Consider the following 23,918-nt stretch of genomic DNA (forward strand, 5'->3'; position numbering starts at 1 on the left):
TTCAAATAATTTACAAGGAACCCAACTCCTCCTTTGTTTTACTTCAAGCATGAGCTGCATCCCATGTAACATATCTCTTTGCATGATATGCTGCAATATATTGAAGAGAATTGTAATGAAGAAAGTAGAGAGAACCGACTGAATTTTTGCTGAAAAATTCGGATGAAGAAGGTGTTCTTCAATGGGTTTTGTTCAGTGAGTTTTCTCCATATTCCCTTTGATTCCAGCTTATTTTGAGTCCTACAACTTAATCTAGAGCACCAGAGGATAGTAGGGAAGATCTTCTGGTGATCTACATAAGGATTCAAGGATTTTGCAGCTGGAAATGGAGATTTCGTTGGTTCGGCAAGGTATGTTCATGAAACCCATTATACTCTGTTTTTAGCATGTTTCTTTTCAACTAAAATTAATGAACTAGAGTGCTTAATGAATCTTGATTTCTTCAGCCATTCAAAATAGCTGTCTTGACATCCATTTGCCATATTTCGTAGTCATAATATGTGGCAATGGCAAGAAGTATTCTTATTGATTTAATCATGGCAACAGGAGAAAAAGTTTCTTCATAATCAACTCCTCCGCTTTAAGTAAAACCCTTTGCCACGAGCCTGGTTTTATAGGTCTGTACCTTGCTAGTTTGGTCTCGTTTTCTCTTGTAGATCTACTTACAACCTATAGGTGTAACACCTTGGGGTTGATCTACAAGTTCCCAGACTAAGTTGAAGTACATAGACTCCATTTCATCGTCCATGGCTTTTATCCATTATTTCCTGTCAACATCTTCCATTGCCATCTTAAAGGTTAATGGATCCTTTAAACCATCATCTTGTATGATGTTTTGAGTTTCTGTTAAACCCATGTAGCGTTCAGGTTGTTGAATAACCCTCCCACTATGACGAGGCATCCCCAACTCTTGAGATGGATGTGACGGGACAATAATCGTTGTTGATGGACCAGTTTGATCAACAACTCTTGTTGATTTATCTGTAGTATATTTAAATAGTTCTTGTAATATTAGTTTACTGCGAGATAGATGATTCTTAATATGATCCTCTTCCAAGAAAGTTGCATTTGTGGATACAAACATTTTATCTTCTTGGGGATCATAAAAGTATCCTCCTTTTGTTTCCATGGGATATCCTACAAATAGGCATAATTTCGAACGTGTTTCCAATTTCTTAAGATTCTGTACCAACACGTGTGTTAGACAACCCCAGATGCGGGAAGTAAACTTGCTTTGCATTCTTTCCATAATTGATATGGTGTTTCTGAAACACTTTTGGATGGAACAACGTTCAGAATATAAACTGCAGTCTATACTGCATATCCCCAAAAGGATTGAGGTAATTGAGCATAACTCATCATAAACCAAACCATGTCCAACAAGGTTCGATTTCTTCTATCTGTAACACTGTTTTGTTGTGGTGTTCCAGGTGCTGTAAGTTGGGATTGAATTCCATGATCTACTAGATAGTTCTGGAATTGTAAATCCATATATTCACCACCTCGATCAGATCGAAGTGTTTTAATTCTTTTACTTAACTGATTTTCAGTCTCAGCCTTAAATTCTTTGAACTTTTCAAGAGTTTCAAACTTGTGACTGATTAAGTAAATATAGCCATATCGAGAGTAATCGTCAATAAAACTGGCAAAGTACTGATATCCTCCTCAAGCTTTAACATTCATCGGACCACAAAGCTCTAAATGTATAAGTTCAAGAGGTTCTTTGGCACGAAGACCTTTGTCAGAAAAAGATCTTTTCGTCATTTTTCCCTCAAGACATGATTCACATGGAGGTAGGGAACTATCTTCTAACTGATTTAGATGACCGTTTTTTACAAATCTCTCAATCTTGTTGAGATTAATATGACCAAGCCTGAGGTGCCAAAGATAGGCGTTAGGAGAAATTTTCTGCTTCTTATTATGAGTTTCAGCCGTTTTAAACATCTCTATATTTAAAATAGCTTTTGCTTCCGTTGGTTGTAATATGTATAAGTTATTTGCAAGTCTAGTAGAATAAATATGAACACCTCTTAAATAAATAAACACTTCATTATATTCAAAAGATACACTGTACATATTTTCTAAAAGACAAGAAATGGAGATCATATTTCTTTTCATCTTAGGTAAAGAGAACACATTCTTGAGTAAGATAAAAGAATCTCCAAAAAAACTACTTCACATCTCCCACTGCTTCAGTTGAAATGACTTCACCTGTGCCCACCTTGAAAGTCATCTCATATTCAAAAATTCTTCTCCAAGAACTAGTTTCCTGTAGAAAAGTACAAACATGATTAGTGGCGTTTGAATCTAATATCCAGGTAAGGTGAGAATTTTCCACTATACATGTTTCAACAACTAGTAAATCATATTTATCTTGTTTATTCTTTTCTGCTTTCTTTTCAGCCAAATATTTTACGCTTCCAATGCCCAACCTCTCCACAATGGAAACATTTTCCCTTGGGAGTTTTGTTTTTGTTTTTCTTTGCAGCGGTTTTCTTTTTCCCTTTTCCTTTCTTTTTCATCTGTACGGTTTTATCTTTAGAAGAAGAAGAAGGACCAGCTTTCTTATCATCAACAGGTTTCGTACTAGACGTAGACCCTTTGTAAAACTTTTTTGGTTTAGAAATAACATTTATTTCCTTTTCCTTGAGTTTCATATTGATTAATAAGTTTGCAATTCATTCAACAACGTGTTAAGTTATAAGTGATTTTGTTCATGATAGCATTTATCCTGAATGACAGATAGCCCTCAGGAAGAGATTCTAGTATCATGCTCACCTGACTTGTTTCGTCTATCATAGCCCTGTGAGCCTCTGCGATGTTAAAATAGACCATCATGTCGAGAACATGTTCTCTCACGTTGGTCCCATCCTTCATATGTGTCACATACACATATTTAATGGCTTCATGTCTAACAGACGATGACGGTTGCCTGAACATCTCCTGTAATGATGCCATGATCTCACGAGTTGTGGGCATGACCTTATGTTTCTTGTTGAGTACATCAGGTATACTCGCCAAGATATAGGCCCGGGCTTTTTCGTTCGCCCTTACCCACTTATCATAAACATCCTAAACATTTCGGGTCATCGTTGAACTAGGAACTGGAGGACACTCCTCCGTTAACACAAACCTCAAGTCATCAACTACTAATATTGTATTGATATTTGATTGCCAATTGTATAATTGAGTTCGACATTGCTGAAACATTTTAAACAAATTCTATTAAATATACATCTAAATCCATTTTAGCAAAACTAATAAAGTACCCAATAAATCTTTATTTATTTGCAACGATACTTAAGTGATTTAGAACAAGTGCTACCGTGGGGCAGTCAAGAATTCTATCACAGAAGCAAGACAGTTCTTGACCAAATACTATTATCTAGAATAACTCATATCCCAATAGTTCTTTTGGTTATTGTTTTCGCTCCAGATATTTATTAACACTTAGTAATTCTTGTAAGTGTGACCCGCCATTTTCAGATCTTATAGGATGGTATGAATATGCCTCCGAGAGACAAGACAATATCCAAGACGGAACTATAAGACCTTATTCATTTTACTGAAGCTTGGGTTGTTCTAAATCCTATGTTACAACCCTTCATAGGGATCGCCGCGGTTAATGACTAACTAGTGCCGCATAAAAATGACAGCAGGCACAACGTAGGAATCTCACGGTTCAAATTAATGGAGGAGATCGTAGGAAAATGTTGACACATTTCCTTCACCCACTTACTATGAACCACTTTTCTCATTCACCTTATTATTGACCCATGCAAACACTTTCCGCATGGAGCAGTCGAGGTAAAATCAACAAGAAGCCGAGCATGGATCTCACGGTGTGAACTCTTGAGGACGTGGGAGCAAATAAGTATATATCAAATATATTGTTAATCTCCCACTGAAGTATTCTAAATGTTTGGGTAATTTACTTGGGCATGACGACTAATTTCATACAACCTAAGTCTAAGTGGTTTATCCAAATATGACTCTTATAATTGGATTTAACCTACAATGTCTAGGTGATAAATCATTTTATTACCTCACATCACTCACGCAAGCTCATAAATTAGTTAATAACTCTCAATTGTTCGGTCATAATCCCTAGGTAGAAGGTGTTCCGTAAACCGTCTTAGACAGGTTTATGAACCGATATGAGTTTGTAATCGTATTAAGGCAACAATCTATTTTAACGATTAAAATTATTGTTAACCTAAGTGAGCATGCAACTGTTATTTGTTATGGATTTTAAACATCTAACCAATTTTATAACAACTTACAAAATTTAGACATGCTTAAACGTCCACAACATTCAACAAAGGTATCTAATATAACTATTATATTAAACTTAACCCTAACATGCATACTATATATTATAACAATTATAACATACTATCAATGCATATAACATGCTTCTTACGGTGGGGTTTTAAATCTACATAGCATACTGTATGCATATACATGAATTTATTTAATCATCACATACATCTCATGCATAAACAATTGAATACTGACTGGTATGGTTTTTGTTTTGGCATAAATAAGCAAACAGACAGCTAACTATTACAAACAGCTTTATAATCGTCTTTGAACCGCTCGAACCACTCCAAACCGAACCCAAAACAACTTGAACAGGGTTGAACGAGTCTGAACCAGACCAACAAAGCTTGAACCGGACCAACCACAACGATTTGAGGCTGAATCAGATTGAACCTTGAGTAAACCGGTTGAACCCGGTTGCTCTCGGTACAACCTCAATATGCTACTAAGGTGATCATGTAATGCCTAGATGTAATCGTCTGGGGTTGTGAGGAAGTACACGATCGTATAGTATTTCCTAAAACCTAAATGATCGTTTAGCTCTATCGCATAGGACTAGACGATTGTTTAGTTCCATCGCAGTGAGATCGCTTAGCTCTATCGCATAGTACTAAGCGATCGTATAAAACCATCACCCAGCGCATTCAAGTTGTCGTTTAGTATCCGCCCATAACTAAACGATCGCATAGCTCCATCGTATAGAACATCATCACGTCATATAGCATTTATCTACACGATCGCTTAACTCCACGACCAAACAAACGCTCAATGCTATCGCATAGCATTTCATCGCATCGTTTAGCATGCATCGTTGTTGAACAATCGTATAGTGCCATCGTTTAGAAAAATCAACGAATCGTCTAGTTCCCACAACAAAAACTAAATGATCGTGTAATGCTATCGTATAGCAAATAAACGTATCACTTAGCTCCCGCAGGTACACGATCGTTTAGCATTCAACATCACAACGACCAGCGCATATTACTATCGTTTAGCTTTTCTTCTCATCGTGTAACGTCTAGAGCTAAACAATCGTTTAACAACTTGACCTCAGTAACATATTTAAGCATAAGCTGAAAAAACTCGAACAGCAGCTCGACCTCTTTTGCTTGTTTCTTCAATTACATCTTAATTTCAACTCCAATGACTCCAAATAAATTACAGACTCTTGCTAACACATAAATGCTCATCAAACAAGAGCCAATTACAAATTTAGTTGAGAAATTAAAAAGAATTAAAATGCCAAAACAAAGAAACCCATAGCAGTGCATCAGTTTCATATATCTCATGAAAAAACACCCACCTTGCCAAAATTAGACCGGATTGAAAGCTTAAAAGATTGAACGAGTAAAACAACATGCAGCAGAAATATCAAGGATCCATAAGCTTTCTAATTCACTAATTTTAGCAAAAGCTAAAGCATGCTCTTCTCAAAAAGTGGGTTTTTTTAACATACCTTTGATGAACCTTCAAAAAAACGCCTGTTCAGCCGCTGTCTTCTCTTGTTATCAACGTGAACCACCTCAAAGCCTAATATACTATGCTCTTAGAGCTTTAGGCATCCCTACTATGCTCTTGGAGCTTTAGCCAGAGTTGTGGGACTCAAGAACAACTTGAAGATGTGAAGAAACCAGAGAAACTCACAGCAGCACAGCTAAAGAAGACAACTTCTTCTTCAGAGCAAATTTTCTCGAAATTCTGTGATTATCTTCTAACTCCAATCTTCTTTATATACTAGGATGGACATGCAAAGAGATGGAGTGCATGGCTTGTGGCTAATGCTTGGAGAATCAAAGTAGAGAAGATCATGGTTTGTGTGTGAGCATAAAGATGATAATAATGGAGAAAACTATTTTTCCATTATGTAAACATGCAAAACGATTTTCCATTTTCTTCTTTTAAAAAAAAATGATATTAAATCATTTTAATTCAAAATTTAATTTTCTTAAATTAATTTCATAAATTAATTAATTTAATATAAAATATTAAATTAATTTTTGCACAATAATCATCTTTATATATTTAAATCATATTTAAATATTTATTCTCTTGTTCCATTTAATATGAAGGTTTCAAATTAATCTCTCAAGCTACCCTAAAGTTTATCCATGTACAAGCTAGTAGAGGGACCTCGCAGACATACAGATCATGAGCTCCAACGATTCGAGATTAATCGGTTAAACTCATTAGTCCGATCTAACCCCCATTCATTAACTAATGGAACACTCCACTATAGCCCATAGTTAAACTCCCCTCACTGTAGATATATTATGTCCACTTAATAACCATAATCAGTACGTCGATCCTTCACAGGTTGTTTGTAATCACAGTTAGGTCAAAAATACTGTTTTACCCCTGTGGCTACATCTTGTTCCTTAAGTTTACTGATCCTCTAATGAAAAATTTTGATTCATAATCTCTATGAATCAAATATTTTCTCTATCATGAGAAGGCGGGGCCCCGATTGTTCAAGATCTGGAGTCAGTACTTAAGAGAACAACTTATCTGCTAATCCTAAATAGGGTAGGAGTGAATTCCATCTTACAAGGCTATGTCCCCAACTATTCATCCAGTCTTATCCTCAAAATGGTAAGATTATTGAGCAGTGTTGTTGGACTACTCTCACTGTTTGCAGATCAAAGGATAATCCCAAATAAACAGGAATTCATAGCTAGCTCAGGATTAAGATCGAGTTAACCTAGGTTATATAATAAATGAAATAGTCAGTTTTAATAGTAAACGGTCGTTATAAAGAAAAGTGACTATTTTCGTGGTCCAGTCTATATGCAAACTCATTGCATAGGATGCCCCTACTCTCATGTCTCAACATGAACGATTTGTGGATCACATCATTTGTAGCACCTTACAACCTCTTGTAACAACTACAGAGTGGGCCGCATCCAATAGTGTTACCAGGACGAGATACCTAATTTCATCCATATACTTATTAGACCATTTAGGCTATATACTGTTAACTTGATCGTGTTTATGTCACTACATAAAGTTACAACATTCAGACTATAGCCAAGGATGCATTTATTGGATTTTCATAATAAGATGCAAAATCAACAAGTCATTGTCATTGATTAAATAGAATGTTTAACATGAACTACGAGTTCTAGGAAATTTCCAACAGTCCTATATAAAGAGTTTGTATAACCGGACCACGAGATGACTAAACTTTGTATATAACGCTGCTGATACTAGAGACTTACATCTCACCTAAATGACTATAGCTGACACAACCTCATTCCTGAGTGTTTTGGGAACTCCTACATTTGAGGACAGTCCTTTGATTAGTATGGGTGAGAGTGGCCAAATTGCAAACTCAACATGCCTACCTTTTTTGGGGACTTGTCTGATTTGGGAGCTTGGAACTCAATCCACAAGATGGAATTCACTTCTTTCTTGAAGTAGGGATAAGTAAAAAGATTGCTCCTTTAAGGGCTGATTCCAGGGCTTGAATATAGTGGCCACAACTTCTCTTTTGGAAGAAATGACTCAGTCATAGTAGGACTATGACTTATGTTCATTAGACGGATCAGTGGTACTTAAGGAGTTAGATGTAACTACAGGGGCATAACGGTTATAGGCAGAGCTGTACTTACGGTCGATCTGTGAAGGGTTGTCACACTGCTGATTGGTTAAGATGGACACATAATATATCTGTGGTAAGAAGAGTTCAGCTGTCGGCCTTTAGTGGAATGCCTGGCAGTTAACGGATAGTGGATCCCGTGACTAAAGAGTTTAGTTAGTTATTCACGTACCGTTGGAGCTTCGAGCTACAGGTTCATAAGGTCCCCTTGGTAGCTCAATGGATTCAGTTGAGGATCAGTTCTTGGTGTTGATTTGAAATTTCAAATTGACAAGAGGTAATTTGATTATATATGATATGATCGGTATGATGTATGGGATACATCTAGTGGAGGATTAATGTAAATGAGATGTATATTAAGTGCAATGGAATAGAAAAAGAACTATGGTTTATATGTTTCATGAGATGAAATATTAAAACTATAGGTTATAAATATAGTATGATAAGTTGGTTATCATTTATATTTATAATAATATTAATTATTGGATAATAAAATCTTTTTCTCTAATAACCAATTGAGTGGGAGGTTATTGTGGTTCATGGTAACTGTGAGATAAAAGGAAAATTGTTTTCCTTATTTTAGTAAATTTTTGTCAAATTTTTTTTTTGAGATTTTCTCTCGGAAAAAGAATCTCACGGAAGTTGTCAAGTAAACACGGATTTACTAAGCGACAGCTTGACAACACGGATTTATTAAGCGACAGCTTGACAAAAGGTAAACGATTGTGTAGTATTTATAGGTGACAGATACGTAACTAAGCGACGATCACTTAGCTTTTGCTAGATAATCGCTTAGCTTTTGCTAAACGATTGGGCATTGACATATACGATAGGTTTTAGCCATCTCCTACTTACTTAATCGTTTACTCGATTATTGTATCCTTCTTCTGCTTCAATCCAAATCCACACAGAGCCCATCCTCTGGATTCTCACACTGAGAATACCAAGGTAGCCTTCTTGGTGGTCTCATACTCAACCCGATGCCATCGAGGTTCTATGGAGGCCGTTCGTGCTGTTGAGAAGTTCATGATCGAGGCGATCACTAAGTTCAAGTGCGCAGTTTTCATGCTATGTAGCAGTCATGTTGTTCGAGCGTTCGAGGTTGCTGTGTTCGAGCGTTCGTGAGCAAGAAGCGTGGTGATGAGTCTACAAATGTTCGTAGCATTTCTCCTTGTTCATTTGTATTTTCATGCTGTAATTTCTATATTGATTGTATAACCACATGTTTCTGGTTTTGACTATAATTCTAATGTTCATACATGATTGTCATTTGGAATGATCTATTCTGGTACTCATGAAAATCCTCGTGTTCAATTTCCTTCAGGATGATGATCAAAAGTTGTTTAATTATCTAAGGTAAAAGTTACTCTTGGGCAAACCTAAAAGTGACTTAGTTAAAGTACTTAGCCGTGTTTTTTCCAAGTAAACTAAACCCTAGGTTATAAAATACTCAGTGGGAAGAAGAGATGTATCTGATATGTCTATGATTCTACCCACGTTTCTTCCTGTATGTTCACACCGTGAGATTCATGCTTGGCCTCGTGGTGCCCTTAGAGCATCCCCTTTCGGATGGTGTTTGCATGAGTCAATATCAAGATGGACAGAGAGAGTGTTTATAGTAAGTGGGTGAAAGGTGTGTGTCAACACGTCCTATGGTCTCTATCATTGGTTCACACCGTGAGATTATTCTGTACTTCCTTGTGGCGCTCTGCGAGTGTCCCCTTTTGGATAAGTTTTGTGCAGTTGGTCAAGATCAAGGTGAACTCCAGAAATGGATAGGGTCGCTTTAGGTTTTTCCCCAATCGAACTTTTTTCCTTTGGATTGGCGCTTGGGGTGGATCTTTAGGGCCTAAAATGGCCGGTCACACTTACGGGATATTGTTAAGTAAGTTAATGGTCTCTTGGCCAAATCAATGATGGCTAGTCGTTGTAGGAGCAAGAGTTGTTCTAGTATTAATGACTGGTTGAGAACTTCTCAATTCAGAGGAGGGATAATTGACTTCCCTTCAGCGACTTTTGTCCTAAACCTTTGAAGTGTTATTACGAAACTAGATGTCACAGGGTTCATATTTGTTTTACTAAAACCTTATTGGATGTTGTTTGTTTTACAACGGGTATTTGCTTAAAAACCTAACATAGGTCAATGTGTTTTTCTTTTTAGTAACTCGTTAGTATTTTCGTTTAGTGCTTTTAATATTACTGACTATATACAGTGGAAAGAATCATGTGAAACGTATTTCGTGGCAAACGACCTCAAATTTGTCATGGTTGAGGAGTGTCCTCAAGTCTTGACCCTTGATGCACTGCGAAGTGTTCGCAATGCATATGAGGTGTGGATGAAGGCTAATTCGTTGGCCCGACTTCACATTTTGGCTAACATACCCGATGTTTTGGCCAAAAGGGGTGAGATCATGGTCATTGCACGCGAGATCATGGACTCACTACAAGATTTGTTTGAATGTCAGTTCTTGCTTTTCAAGCATAAAGGGATGGATGACAAACTCAGTAGTGTCAGTTGTTCTGACACTGATCCCACTACTCTCCAAAAGAGAAGACAAGACAGTAATTTGATTTATTGGTCTTGGAGACGTGTTTAGTAGAGACTGATGATTCTGCCTGGATCTTAGATTCGGGTGCTACCAATCATGTTAGTTCCTCTTACCAAGGATTCAGTTCTTGGCACACATTGCAGCAGGGAAAGATGACTCTACAAGTCTGATGAGGTTGTTTCAGCTGTTGCTGTAGGCAGGCTGAAGTTATTTTTGACAAGAAACGTTATCTGATACTGGATAATTTTTTCGTAGTTCCTCATATTAAGAGGAACTTAATCTCGATTTCTTGTCTTATTGAACAAGGGTATACCGTCTCCTCTTCTGAGAATAAAGTTTTTATTTTTAAGAATGGAATGGAAATTAGTTATGGTTCAATGAAAAGTAACTTATATGTACTAAAGCTGTTAGTCATACAAGCCTTGTTTAACACTGAAATGTTCAGTATGACAACAACAACTAAAAGACCAAAGGTTTCTATTAAGCAAAACGCCCATCTTTGGCATCTAAGGTTAGGTCACATCAACCTCAATAGGATTGAGAAGTTGGTGAAAAGTAGACTTCTAAAGAGTTTAGAAGAAAATCTTTACCGATATGTGAATCAGGCCTCGAAGGCAAGATGACCAAACAACCTTTTACTGAAAAAGGTTACAATGCCAAGGAAGCTTTAAAGCTTGTACATTCAGACCTCAGTGGTCCAATAAATGTTAGAGCTCGGGGTGGGTATGAATATTTCATCTCTTGTAATGTAAGTCTGAAGCCTTTGACAAGTTCAAAGAGTATAAGATTGAAGTTGAAAACTTGTTAGGTAAAAAGATAAAAACACTACGATCTGATCGTGGTGGAGAGTATATGGACCTCTAATTAAAGAACTATATGATAGAACATGGGATTGCATCTCAACTCTCGGCCCCTGGTACACCTCAGCAGAATGGTGCATTAGAAAGAAGAAATAGAACCTTGTTGGACATGGTTCAGTCTATAATTAGTTATGCTCATCTTCCACACTCATTTTGGGGTTTTGCAGTGCAGACTGCATGCTATATCCTAAACAACGTTCCCTCAAAAAGTGTTTTTGAAACACCATTTGAGCTATTTGATACATGTGCTAGTGACTAACCGAAAGAAAAAGTTGGAATCGCATTAGAAGGTTTGCCTCTTTGTATGCTACGTTAAGGAAACGAGAGGTGGATATTTTTATGATCCGAGTGAAAACAAAGTATTTGTTTATACAAATGCTATCTTCTTGGAAGAAGACCACATGAGGGATCATAAGCCACAGAGTAAGCTCGTTTTGCTTGAGATCTCTAGTGAGACTGAGACTGCTGAGGGTTTCCCAAGAGTTGTTGAACAGGCCAACAGATCAACAAGATTTTTTGAGGTCAGAACATCTAGTCAACTCGCTCAAGAGTTGAGACTGCCTCGACGTAGTGGGAGGGTTATGAACCCACCAGGTTGCTACATGGGTTTGACTGAAGCCCAAAACGTCATTTCGAATGATGGGGTCGAGGATCCGTTGTCTTTTAAGAAAACAATGGAAGATGTTGACAAAGATGAATGGGTTAAAGCCATGAACCAGGAAATGGAGTCTATGTACTTCAATAACGTCTGGAAGCTTGTTGATCCACCTGATAGGGTAAGACCTATTGAGTGTAAATGGATCTATAAGCAAAAGAGAGGTATAGATGGAAAGGTGCAAACCTTTAAGGCTAGACTTGTGACAAAGAGTTATACCCAGGTCGAGGGAGTTGTCTATGAGGAAACTTTCTCACCTGTTGTCATGCTTAAGTCTATTTGGATTCTCCTGTCCATAGCCACATTTTATGATTATGAAATATGGCAAATGGACGTCAAGACTGCCTTTCTTAATGATAATCTTGAGGAGACCATCTATATGACTCAACCAGAGGGGTCCATAGTTCCAGATCAAAATAAAAAAGATTGCAAGCTTAATAGGTCCATCTATGGGCTGAGACAAGCATCTAGATCATGGAACATCATATTTGACACTGCGGAAAAGTTGTTTGGCTTTGATCAGAATGTTGATAAGCCTTGTGTTTACAAGAAAAACATCAACAACTCAATAGCTTTCCTAGTACTGTATGTGGATGATATCCTATTTATTGGGAATGATGTAGGGTATTTGACTGACATTAAGAAATGGCTAGCTGCCCAGTTTTAAACGAAAGATTTAGGTGAGGCACAGTATGTTCTAGAGATCCAGATCATTTGGGATCGTAAGAACAAACGGTTAGCCTTGTCTCAGGTATCATTCATTGATAAAATGTTGATCAGGTACAGGATGCAGGATTCCAAGAGGGGTTTATTACCCTTCAGGCATGGAATGATTTTTTCTAAGGATCAATGTCCTAAGACACCTGAAGAGGTTGAGGAGATGAGATAGATTCCCTATGCTTCAACTGTAGGAAGCTTAATGTATGCAATGTTGTGTACCAGACCCAATATTTGCTATGTAGTAGGGATTGTCAGTTGGTATCAGTCCAATCTAGGATTTGACCACTGGACGGCGATTAAGATGATCCTCAAGTATCTTCTGAGAACGAGGGCCTACATGCTCGTTATTGGCTGAGCTATACTTACGAGCGATCTGTGAAGGGTTGTCGCACTACTGATTGGTTAAGATAGACTCATAATATATCTGTGGTAAGAAGAGTTCAGCTGTCGATCTTTAGTGAAGTGCTTGACAGTTAACAGATGGTGGATCCCGTGACTAAGGAGTTTAATCAGTTATTCATGTACCATTAGAGCATCGAGCTATAGACCCATAAGATCCCCTTAATAGCTCAATGGATTCAGTTGAGGATCAATTATTGGTATTGATTTGAAGTGTTCAAATTGATAAGAGGTATTTCGATTATATATGATATGATCGGTATGGTGTATGGGATACATTAAGTTGTGGATTAATGTAAATGAGACTTACATTAGAAAAAAAGCTATGGTTTGTATGTTTCATGAGATGAAATATTAAAACTATAGGTTATACATATAATATGGTAAGTTAATTATCATTTATATTTATAATAATATTAATTATTGGATAATTAACTCTTTTTCTCTAATAACCAATTGAGTGGGAGGTTATTGGTGGTTTTATGGTAACCCTAAGATAAAAGGAAAATTGTTTTTCTAATTTTAATAAGGTTGAAAATTGTTGTTTTGAGATTTCCTCTCTCGAAAATATACCCACAGGAAGTTGTCAAGTAAATTGGATTTACTAAGCGATAACTTAGAGTTAGCTAAACGACCGTGGAGTGTTAATAGGCGACAGACACTCAGCTAAACGATGAGCTAAACGATCGCATAGTTTTTGCAAGATGATCGCTTAGTTTTTACTATACGATTGGGCATCGACCTATACGATAGGTTTTTCCATCTTCCACTAGCTCAATCGTTTATACGATTGTGTTTCCTCTGATCTTCTGCCTCAAACCAAGTCCACACAGAGCCCACCATTTGGATTCTCACACCGAGAATACCAAAGTAGCCTTTTTGGTGGTGTCATACTCAACTCAACATTGTCGAGGTTCTATGAAGGTCGTTCATGTTGTTTAGGGTGTTCGTGACCTAGGCGATCACTTAGTTCGTGCAGTATAGCGGTCGTGTTGGACGAATGTTCGTGGTTGCTGTGTTGTTGTGATCGAGCGTTCATGATCAAGAAGCTTGGTGATGAGTCTGCAAAAGTGTGTAGCATTTGTCCTTGATCTTTTGTATATCATGCTGTAATTTCTATAATTAATATATAACCGTATGTTTCTGTTTTTTATTGTAATTGTAAAGTTCATATACATTGTAATTTGGAATGATCTTTTTGCTGCTCATGGAAATCCTTGTGTTCAATTTCCTTCAAGCTACACAAGAAGAAATTCACTCATTCCCCAATGTCAAGGCAAATAGATAAATTGCTCCCTTAAAAGTCTAATTCTGGGGCTTGAACAATGTGGCGCCACACCCTCTCCTAGCCTGATTGGGGTTTGGTCATAATTAGACTACAATTTATTGTTAATTAGAGGGATCAGTAGTACTTAAAAAGTTATATGTAACTATAGGGGCAAATGGTATTTTTTGTCCAACTATACTTACGAGCAATTTGTGAAGGGTCGCTGTACTGTTGATTGGTTATATCCAATGAACACAAAAATATATCTATAGTGCGAAATGTGCAACTATCGGTCTTCAGTTGAGTGCTTGACAATTAACAGATAGTGAATAATTTAATTAACAATTTTAATTAATTATTCATGTACCGTTGGAGCTTCAAGCTACAGGTCCATAAGGTCCCCTCGGTAGCTAACGGGATTTAATGAGATCAGTTTTTGGATTAATTTGAATTGTTCAAATTAATTGAGGGAATTAATTATATATGATATAACTAATTAAAGTTTAATTATATGTGATATAATTGCTATAATGTATCAGTATTTAATTGAGAGAAATTAAATATTTGAATATGATTAAAATATTAATTATATGAATTGGATTCATATAATTAAATTTAATATAAACGAGATTCATATTAAATGTCATTGTTGAGAGAATTAATCTATAGGTTATATTATATGAGATACAATATCAAACATTTGATATAACATATAGTTTAATATATATTATATGATAAAGCAGTTATCATATATATATATGTGTGTGTGTGTGTGTGTGTGTGTGTGTGTGTATGTATATATATATGTGTGTGTGTGTGTGTGTGTGTGTGTGTGTATGTATATATATATGTGTGTGTGTGTGTGTGTGTGTGTGTGTGTGTGTATATGTGTATATATATATGTGTGTGTGTGTGTGTGTGTGTGTATATATTAAAGGTTTTTTTATTAAAATTAATTTTTATCATTTTTATTTTAATAAAAAAAATTAATTATGTGAAGGAGTTGTAACTCCCTTCCCACTTTTTACTCTCTCAAACGTGCGAGTGGAGATCACTCATTCTTTGTAGTTTTGTGAAAACTGAATACAAAGGTTTTTGAAAAACACATAAAGGTTCTGTGATCTTTCCCCTTCCTTCTTTTTCTAAATTTTCTCAATCAATCTTTTCCCTTTCATAAATCCAAAATAGTTAGAGCCTCACACCCTCCTGGATTCTCACCCATAGAATACCGTGGAAACCATTGTGGTGGTGTTCTTTAGTTCGAGGGATTTTTCAAGTGAAGAATCATTCTTCAAAGGTAAGGGTTTTGAACCCTATTTTAATTATATTTTAATCAGCTTCTGGATGTTGTAATTTTCTGGGTTAAATGCATAATTTTATTCTGTGTCTGTAAAATTTGGAAAAATTGGGACGATCTGCTTCTGCTTTATTGTCCCTTCACAGGGTGCCTTCAATATAAAGGAATATGACGATTGTAGAATACAAGAGTTGTATGACCCAACCTAGAACATATTTGACACTGAGGACAAGCTTTCTGGTTGTGAGAGGAAGGGCTAGAGTTTGTGTTTGAGGGTACAGAGGGAGAAGGTAGAGTCATAATTGTATTAGCAAGGAAGAGAGATAAACCAAGTTGAGTGAGAGAAAAACCAGATTAAGGAGAAGAAAAACAAGGGGCATTCGAAGACTTACCTAGTTGTGCAAATTGGAACTTCTTTGTATTTTGAGTCAAATCAAATGAAGCCAAGTTTGCCTGAATTAGGTTGAGCTGATCAGTGGTTGTTTATTTCTCCAATCTAGCTTCATATGCAAGGAGAAAACTATGAACATCAGCAATGGATGGTCTATCCATGTGATTTTGAATAGAGGTTACGAATGGGATTTACTCAGGTCCAATCCCCTCATGTACATAGCCCGAATGGTTACGGTAGGACAACGATCCTCTAATTGCTGAAAACTTATCAACAATATCTTTAATCTAAGTTGGATACTGATGATGGGCAGAAATACACGTCATCTTAGACCTTTTATTTAGAATTATTAGGGTTTTTAATTAGAATATGCAGCGAATATGTTAAGAATTCATGAGAAAATAAGTTTGTGTCGTTCGGCATTAAGAATCTCGGCTAACCCAATATTATGCGTTCAATTGTCTATCTTTGTAGCTAATGTAGAAAGCGGACGCAAAAGCCGGGCTATCACAAAGATGACCGCATGCGGAGAATTTCTCCATCGCAAAGGCAAACTCATATGTTCGACGCATGGATGTTGTGGTCATCAACCACATGCATCCATTGCATAAAAGTTGTGATCGTCAAGCGATTACGGTCATCGCGTAGAAGTTGCAGTCATCAAGCGAATGCGGTCAGCTACATGATGATAACCATAAAAGCGGGATGAATGCAAGGTTGGTAGAATGGAAACATATCTCGGGATAATCAAAAGATGATGTTGATATTTCATCTACCACACCATTAGTAGTAGAGATTCAGAAAAGGACCATCGTGCTGCGAATGTCAGAATAAAAGCAGGTCCATTAATGTTGTTGGCGATCCAGCTCTATAAATAGAAGTTGATGAGCAGAATTTCATTTTATCCAAGGTTTTTCGCCTAAGGCTCCCCGCCTTAGAGTGGATCCTTGTGATCCAGACGAAAGCGTGAGAAGAAAGCTTGAGAGTTCTTCATCTCCTTCATCCATTCCGAGTGATGACCGGAGCCTTCGCCGGAGTTAGAGCTCTAGAGAGTCAGCTCCACCACCCATCCATGGCACCACCAGCAGCCTTGACACACATCTGCTGGAAGCAAGACATTGCTTCCAGCTGGTCCTTTCATTTTCTTTTATTTTCTTATATTGTATTGTATTACATTTTGGCTTAAGGAATTAATACATTGTGTGATGAATGCATTTCTATATTTCCTTCAATTTCATCTCCATCTTCCTTTACCTAACATCTTTAACATTCATTGCATCATTGAGTAAGATTGCTAAAGTATTGCATACTTAATCATGCGACACAGAAATATGAAGCATGTAGCAAACCATCGGGAGGTGTGCATTGCGTGAGTGTTGTGAGAAAACTTTATTTGCTTAGTGTGAAGCTATAGCAATGCTTGTCTATAGGCGGACGCAATGCTTGTCTATGAGTAAAGTCAGCAATAGCTAACTGTCCGGGAGGGTAAGTGGTTGGTTGCATTAAGCAATGTAAGCAAGTGATCACTAGAGATAGGAATAATCTTACGTCAACTAGGCTTTTGCTGTTACCTTGTCTTATGTATGCGTCTAACACACCTTTAGTGCTACTCGAGAGAGAGTCTAAAGAAAGAACCTAAGACTTGAGAGAGTTAGGTTAGAATTGATGCTTGGGAGAGCTAGATTAAGATTCCATAAGCAAGAATGGAGACTTAGGAATAAGTTCCGTTTACTAATACACTTCATGTGCATCTCCATCGGGCGTGTATGGCATGATCGCATTAGTTTGCGTTGGCTGGGGTTGCCCTTGCGATCAAGCTTAAGGTTGTGATGAAGACATCCTCACATTTTATCTATTTTTCCATACATTATACTATGCATCATCAGTTGTCGTGTCTCTACCTCTCATTCGTATTCTCATCACTTAATCTGTTAGTTAGGAGTAGGAGTAGTTTGTAACTTAAATCCCCCATCATTCTTTTATTCACCCATCGTAAACACATCACCGCATACACTTAGCTACAAGTCCCTGAGTTCAACCTCGAATCACCCAAGAAACTTACGTTCGCGTTATACTTGGTGTGAGCGCAAGAAAACTTATGACAAGAACGCAAGGTCATCACATATAAGAGTAACGCATATTTTCATTCTAACGCATGACCACCGATGCATGAGTATAAATGCATAACCTAAGGCATGCATCGCATATTGCGTCCCTTTAATTTTAGTCCTCATATACTGAGTAACAGATAACTTTTCTTACCTTTTGCAATTGAGAATACAAGCCCATAGTCATGGTAGTAGATGAAGATTCATAAATTATGCGCAAATCTTCCCTAATATCTCTAGTAGCGTCAAAACCCACGATTTCACCTATCGTGTCTTCAATTAGAGAAGCATAAAACCAACTTATAATAGTTCGATTACAAGGTTGCCATGTAAGGAAGTAGGGATCAGGATGAGTCTACTGAGGATCATGAAAATGAGGAGGAGGTGGGAAGCTACCATCGATAAAAGATTCAAAACCATGGCCTAGGATTAGATTGAGGAGTTGATTCTTTCACAAAGGTAATTTGTATATGAAAGTTCCTTTTTTCTCATCGTGTCCCTAATTAGCCTCACGGGGGCCCTCTTATCACGATATTCTATTCCAACCCTATCATGATTTTTAAAAGCATCTATTGTTACTTTCCCTACTATCAAGTTTTAAATTTTCAAAATAAAATTGATTTATTTTTGGTCTTTAAGTTTTGAATCTAGATTCTATTTTGTTTTTAGGTTTCAAAATATTATATTTTTTAGTCCTTAAATTTTGAGTTGATTTCAATTTAGATTTTTGGTTTCAAAATGTTACAATTTTACCCTTTAAAGTTCGAGTTTTGTTTCAATTTGGTCCCTAGGTTTCAAGATTTATACTTTTAATATCAATTTTTCACTAAATAGTCACTTTCAGTCTTTGACATCAATGTCTATTATGTTGGGTTTTATGTCCTAAACTCGTGGATTGTAAACAATAAACTTATTTTAAAATTCAGTAAAGTGGTTATTGAATATATGTTGCTTATTTCGTTGTAAAAATAAATCCAATAAACTAAAAGACTCATGACTATTATATGAGTACTTGAACTTTATGTGGAGACATAAAAGTGGATTAAGTTCGAGTAAATAGTCAAAATGATCTATAGTATTTGAATAAGGTTTAGTGTCTTATTCTAGTAACACTATCGGATGCGGCCCACTCTGAAGTTGTTCAAGGAGTTGGAAAGTACTACAGACGAAGTGATCCTAATTCGTACATGTGATGACATAAGGAGTGGGGGCGTTCTGTGCAATTAGCTTGCACAAGATCGGACCACGAAATAAGTCACTCTTACTTTATGACACTATTTATTGTTTAAGACTGACTATTTAAAACAATGATCTAGATAACTTGACCTTAATCCTGAGCTAACTATGAACTCCTGTTTATTCAGATTATCCTTAGATTTGCATAGGTGAGGGTTGGCTCAACAGTGTCATCTCAATAAGTCTCCCATTTCAGGGGTAAGATCGGGTAGATAGCTGGGGACATAGGGTACAAAAAGAAATTCACTCCTACTCGTTTTTAGGGATAGTAGAGAGGTTGTTCCCTTAAGTGTTGACTTCAGGTCTTGAACAAGGGGTCCCACCATCTCATTGGCTCGAGAGGGACTCGGTTTGATGATTAGATCACAAACCAATTGTTCATTAGAGGACCAGTGGGACTTAAGGAACAAGAGGTAATCTTGGGGGTAAAACAACTTTTTGACCCAGTCGTTATTATGAACAACCTGTGAAAGGTTAACTTACTAATCATGGTTTTATTGAGTGGACACAATATATCTATAATGAGAGAAGTGCAACTACAGACTTTAGTGAAGTGACCTCAGTAGTAACGAATGAGGGTTAATTCGGTGTAAAGAGTTTAGCCAATTAATCTCGAATCGTTGGAGCCCATGATCTGTAGGTTCACTAGGTACCCTACTAGCTCACAAACGAAGTAGCCTTAGAGTAGCGTGATAAGTTGATTTGAAATGCGTTTATTTTGGAATTAAATGAAATTAGAGAATCAATTAATATTTAAATATAATTTAAATATTCATTTCATGAATAAGGTTTCATGAAGGTGGAATTGGAGTTAAAGTAATTTAATTTAATATTAAATTAATTAAATTATTTATTTAATTAATATTTATTTATTTTATTAGAAAACTAATTATCAAATTAATTTTGTAAAATTAATAAAATTTCAATTTTAAATTGAGGAATTAAAACTAAATTGGATTTTGATTTTGGAAATCAAAATAAAAAAGTAAATTAAAGGAAATTTAAAAATGAAAAAAAATCCCAAAAGTGGGATTTTTCCACTTTCAAATTGTAGTAGCTCACACATAATTCCACTTTTTTTCAGTTCAATTATTTAAGCATGAACTGTGATTCATGCAAGGATTCAGTTTACATGATCTTCATGCAATAAAGCTCAGAAGGTCTGAATGGAAAGGGGATGAAAATCACTGAAAATTATTGAGAATTTTTAGAGATTGAAGGTCTTTAACCAAAGCAAACCAGTGACCTCTTCTTCTTTGTTCCCTAACTCAAGCTTGTTTTGAGTTCCATGATTCAATCTAAGGCACCAAGAGAATAGTAGGAAAGACCTTGTGGTGGTTCACATCCAAAGGAAGGGAGGATTGCAGCTGGATTTTGTGATTCAAAGGTACTTCGAAGGTTAGTGTTGAAACTCTGTTTTTAGTTTATTAGCCTACTGCGTTTGAAGCCAAAATTAATGAATTAGAATGCTTAATGATCCTGTTTTGCTTTCGTTGCTTGCTTCCTAGATCCAATGAATTTAAAATAATTATGAAGTGAAATTCTAAAATTAATTTTAATAGTGAAACTTAATTAACTATATTTCTCTTAATTCTTTTAAATTAATTAGTAGACATGAACACTAAAGGTTAAAAGTGGAATATTTAGCAAAAAACTTGAGGTTTAAAATATGAATCTTGAAACTTAGGGATCAAACAGAAACAATATTTAACCTTCAACGGTAAAATTGTAACATTTTTAAACAAAGAAACTAATTTGAAATCAAACTCAAAACTAAGAATTAAAAGTGTAATATTTTGAAAGCTAGCGATGAAACAGAAGCTAAACCTAAAATCTAACGACCAAAAATGTATTTTTCTCAAAAATAAATTAATTTTCACTTTTTATTTTAAAGACAAAAAATAAGAACATTCATTATATCTTAAAGACAAACAAAACAAACATAAACAGATTGTAACTCTTCACAATAAGTAAACAAAGTATAAATGGATGAAAAAATGAAAAAAAAAAATCAAATGTTAAATTAAAAAATAAATATATATATTTAGCAGCCGTTTGAAGAAAATAATTTTTCTGACAAAAAAAGCACAACCCAACACAAATTTTGAGTGGTTGTATCTTTTCCAAAGACACAATTTATAAGAACAAAAAATCTACACTAATTTTATAAATAGTTTCCAGAGTGCCGAAACTTTTACTAATATTTTTGTTAGGTACCCTAGTCTAGCATTTACTTCTAAATTCTTACTTTAATGTCTAGAATTGGTAGTTACTATCTATACCAATAAAATATACTTTCATTTACGGTAACTCAATCATAAGAATTTAAAAGTTAAGTGTAGTTGGTTTGGAGCAATCTTATGTGGGTGCTCTTGGAAATTTTCTTAAAAAGCATGATAGTAGGGATGAAACATGCTGAAGGGTTTGTGAAGAACTACATCAAGCTCTATTTGATAATCATTTGATTTTTTGTTGAAAATTGAACTTATAAATACAAAATTCACTCACAATTTTCTTTGTTTTGTTATCTATGTTACGAAATCGACAAATAAAGAATACAAAAGAACGTAAAAGAATAGAAAAGATTAACATATAGATTTACATGGTTCATTAACAATATGTTATCTATGTCTAGGAGGAAGAGGGAAAACAATTTTATTAGAGTGAATGTTACAAAAAAAAATACATAATCTATGGAATGAATAATGGCTATAGGGTTAGAAAGTTTATATAGTGCACTTCTCTAAACCCTATGTGGAGAAGGAAAAAAATTAAATAAATAATTAAACATCTCAAAAACCAATTCTGATTAGGATTCAAGGCATTCCAAAAATTCTCTCACAGATAATAGATATACCAGATGCAACATAAAACACATTGTAAACATAATCAGACTTCTCCCTCATGCCTCAAAGTATCTCATAAGAAACCACTAACAATTCAAAACATTCAGCAAGTCCAAGCAATGATGTACTAGAAAACTAAAGCAAACTTCCGATGCAAATCACAACATCTAGGTTGAAAATAGAGACCCACGAAGAATTAAAACATAGAGAAATTCTAGGCTAGAAATAGAACCCACAAAGAACTAAACATTAAAACTTATAGGCTGGAAAGAGAGATCCTCATAGAGTGATCTAAAATAAAAACCATGAACGACTAATTTGAAAAAGAAACAAAGATCCACAAAAGTCCGTACAAAAGCGGATTTACCATAATTGCAAATAAACCAAATTGAACCAATTTGAAGCAAACCAAATTGAACTAAAACAAATCAAATTAGACCAAACCAAAAAACCAGACTTGACTGAACTAGACAAATCACCAAGTTATTTTTTTAATAGAACCGAACCGAATCTGGTTCAACCAAAATTGAACCAGTTGATATTGAACCGAACTAATTGTTAAAGTGAACCAAACCAGCTGGATGTACCATGCTAAACCCCACATCAATGAAGAGACTAAATGATGAATTGAGAAAATGAATCTAAACAAACAAAACCATTGGTATCAGAGTCATGCTCCACTAGAATCCTCAAGTGTCAAACAAAGAAGTGGAGCCTTGGAAAACATAATCATGACCAGAGTATTCGTTCGTGGTTGATCCTTTAGACGGGCATTGTGCTCAAGTGTAATTTGAATGGATGTTTACTTCATGGTTGAGTTAGCACAGAGATCAAATGACAATTTGAAGGAAGGCTCAATTGGTCCTTTATTCGAGGGGACGATTGTTGGGTGGGAATACGATCAAAGTTCCACATCAGTTAAATAAGAGGATGATCATGGATTTAAAAGGGAGGACAACTATCTTCAATAGTATGAGGACAATTATCTTCAATAGTGTGAGGCATTTGGTTTGAAACCAAAAGCAAAATCATGAGGGTTTATGCCTAAAGTGGTCAACATTTTTCCTTACTAAAGTTTCAAGTTTTTATTTATTTTATTTTTATTAATTAACTTAGTAATTAACTATGTTAGCTAAATTAAGTTTTTTCTCTTTTACCACAAAAAATTTATATTTTCAAAGAAACCACATATTTATTTTTAACTTCATTCAAACTTTTTTATTGAATTTTTATATCATTTCACCTCAAACTTGAATTGATATGAGTTCTCTAATATTCCTCTCATTTTCTATCAAACTATATCTACTTGCAGAGTTTTCCCTTTACATTATATTGTGTTGTATTTAATATTATTTTTTTCGTTTTCCTCTCATGTTCAGTGTTATGAACCTTGCATAAAAGTAATGTTGGATATATATAGTGAAAGAAAGTGAAGGTTTGGTGAAAATTTGAAACATAAAATGAATTTAAATGTGTAGATTAAATTCATTGTTTAGAAACTTTCAAATTGAATTGAAACTTCAAACTAAAACGATGTTTCATGTACAAATTTAATATGTATGAAAGTTAAATTTGTAGTTTTTTCAATTTGAATGAGATATGTTTGATTTTTGTCAAGTAACAACTCAATTGAGTTAAATTTGATAACTGTTTCAATTTTTGTATTTTTTTT

General features: G+C 35.5%; 1 pseudogene; it reads left to right on the top strand.

Annotated features, from left to right (window-relative positions):
• Positions 1 to 23,918, top strand: part of LOC120084085 — a 31,305-nt pseudogene that overhangs the window by 6,133 nt on the left and 1,254 nt on the right.

The sequence above is a fragment of the Benincasa hispida genome, chromosome 8, assembly GCF_009727055.1.
Source record: "Benincasa hispida cultivar B227 chromosome 8, ASM972705v1, whole genome shotgun sequence".
Lineage (NCBI taxonomy): Eukaryota > Viridiplantae > Streptophyta > Magnoliopsida > Cucurbitales > Cucurbitaceae > Benincasa > Benincasa hispida.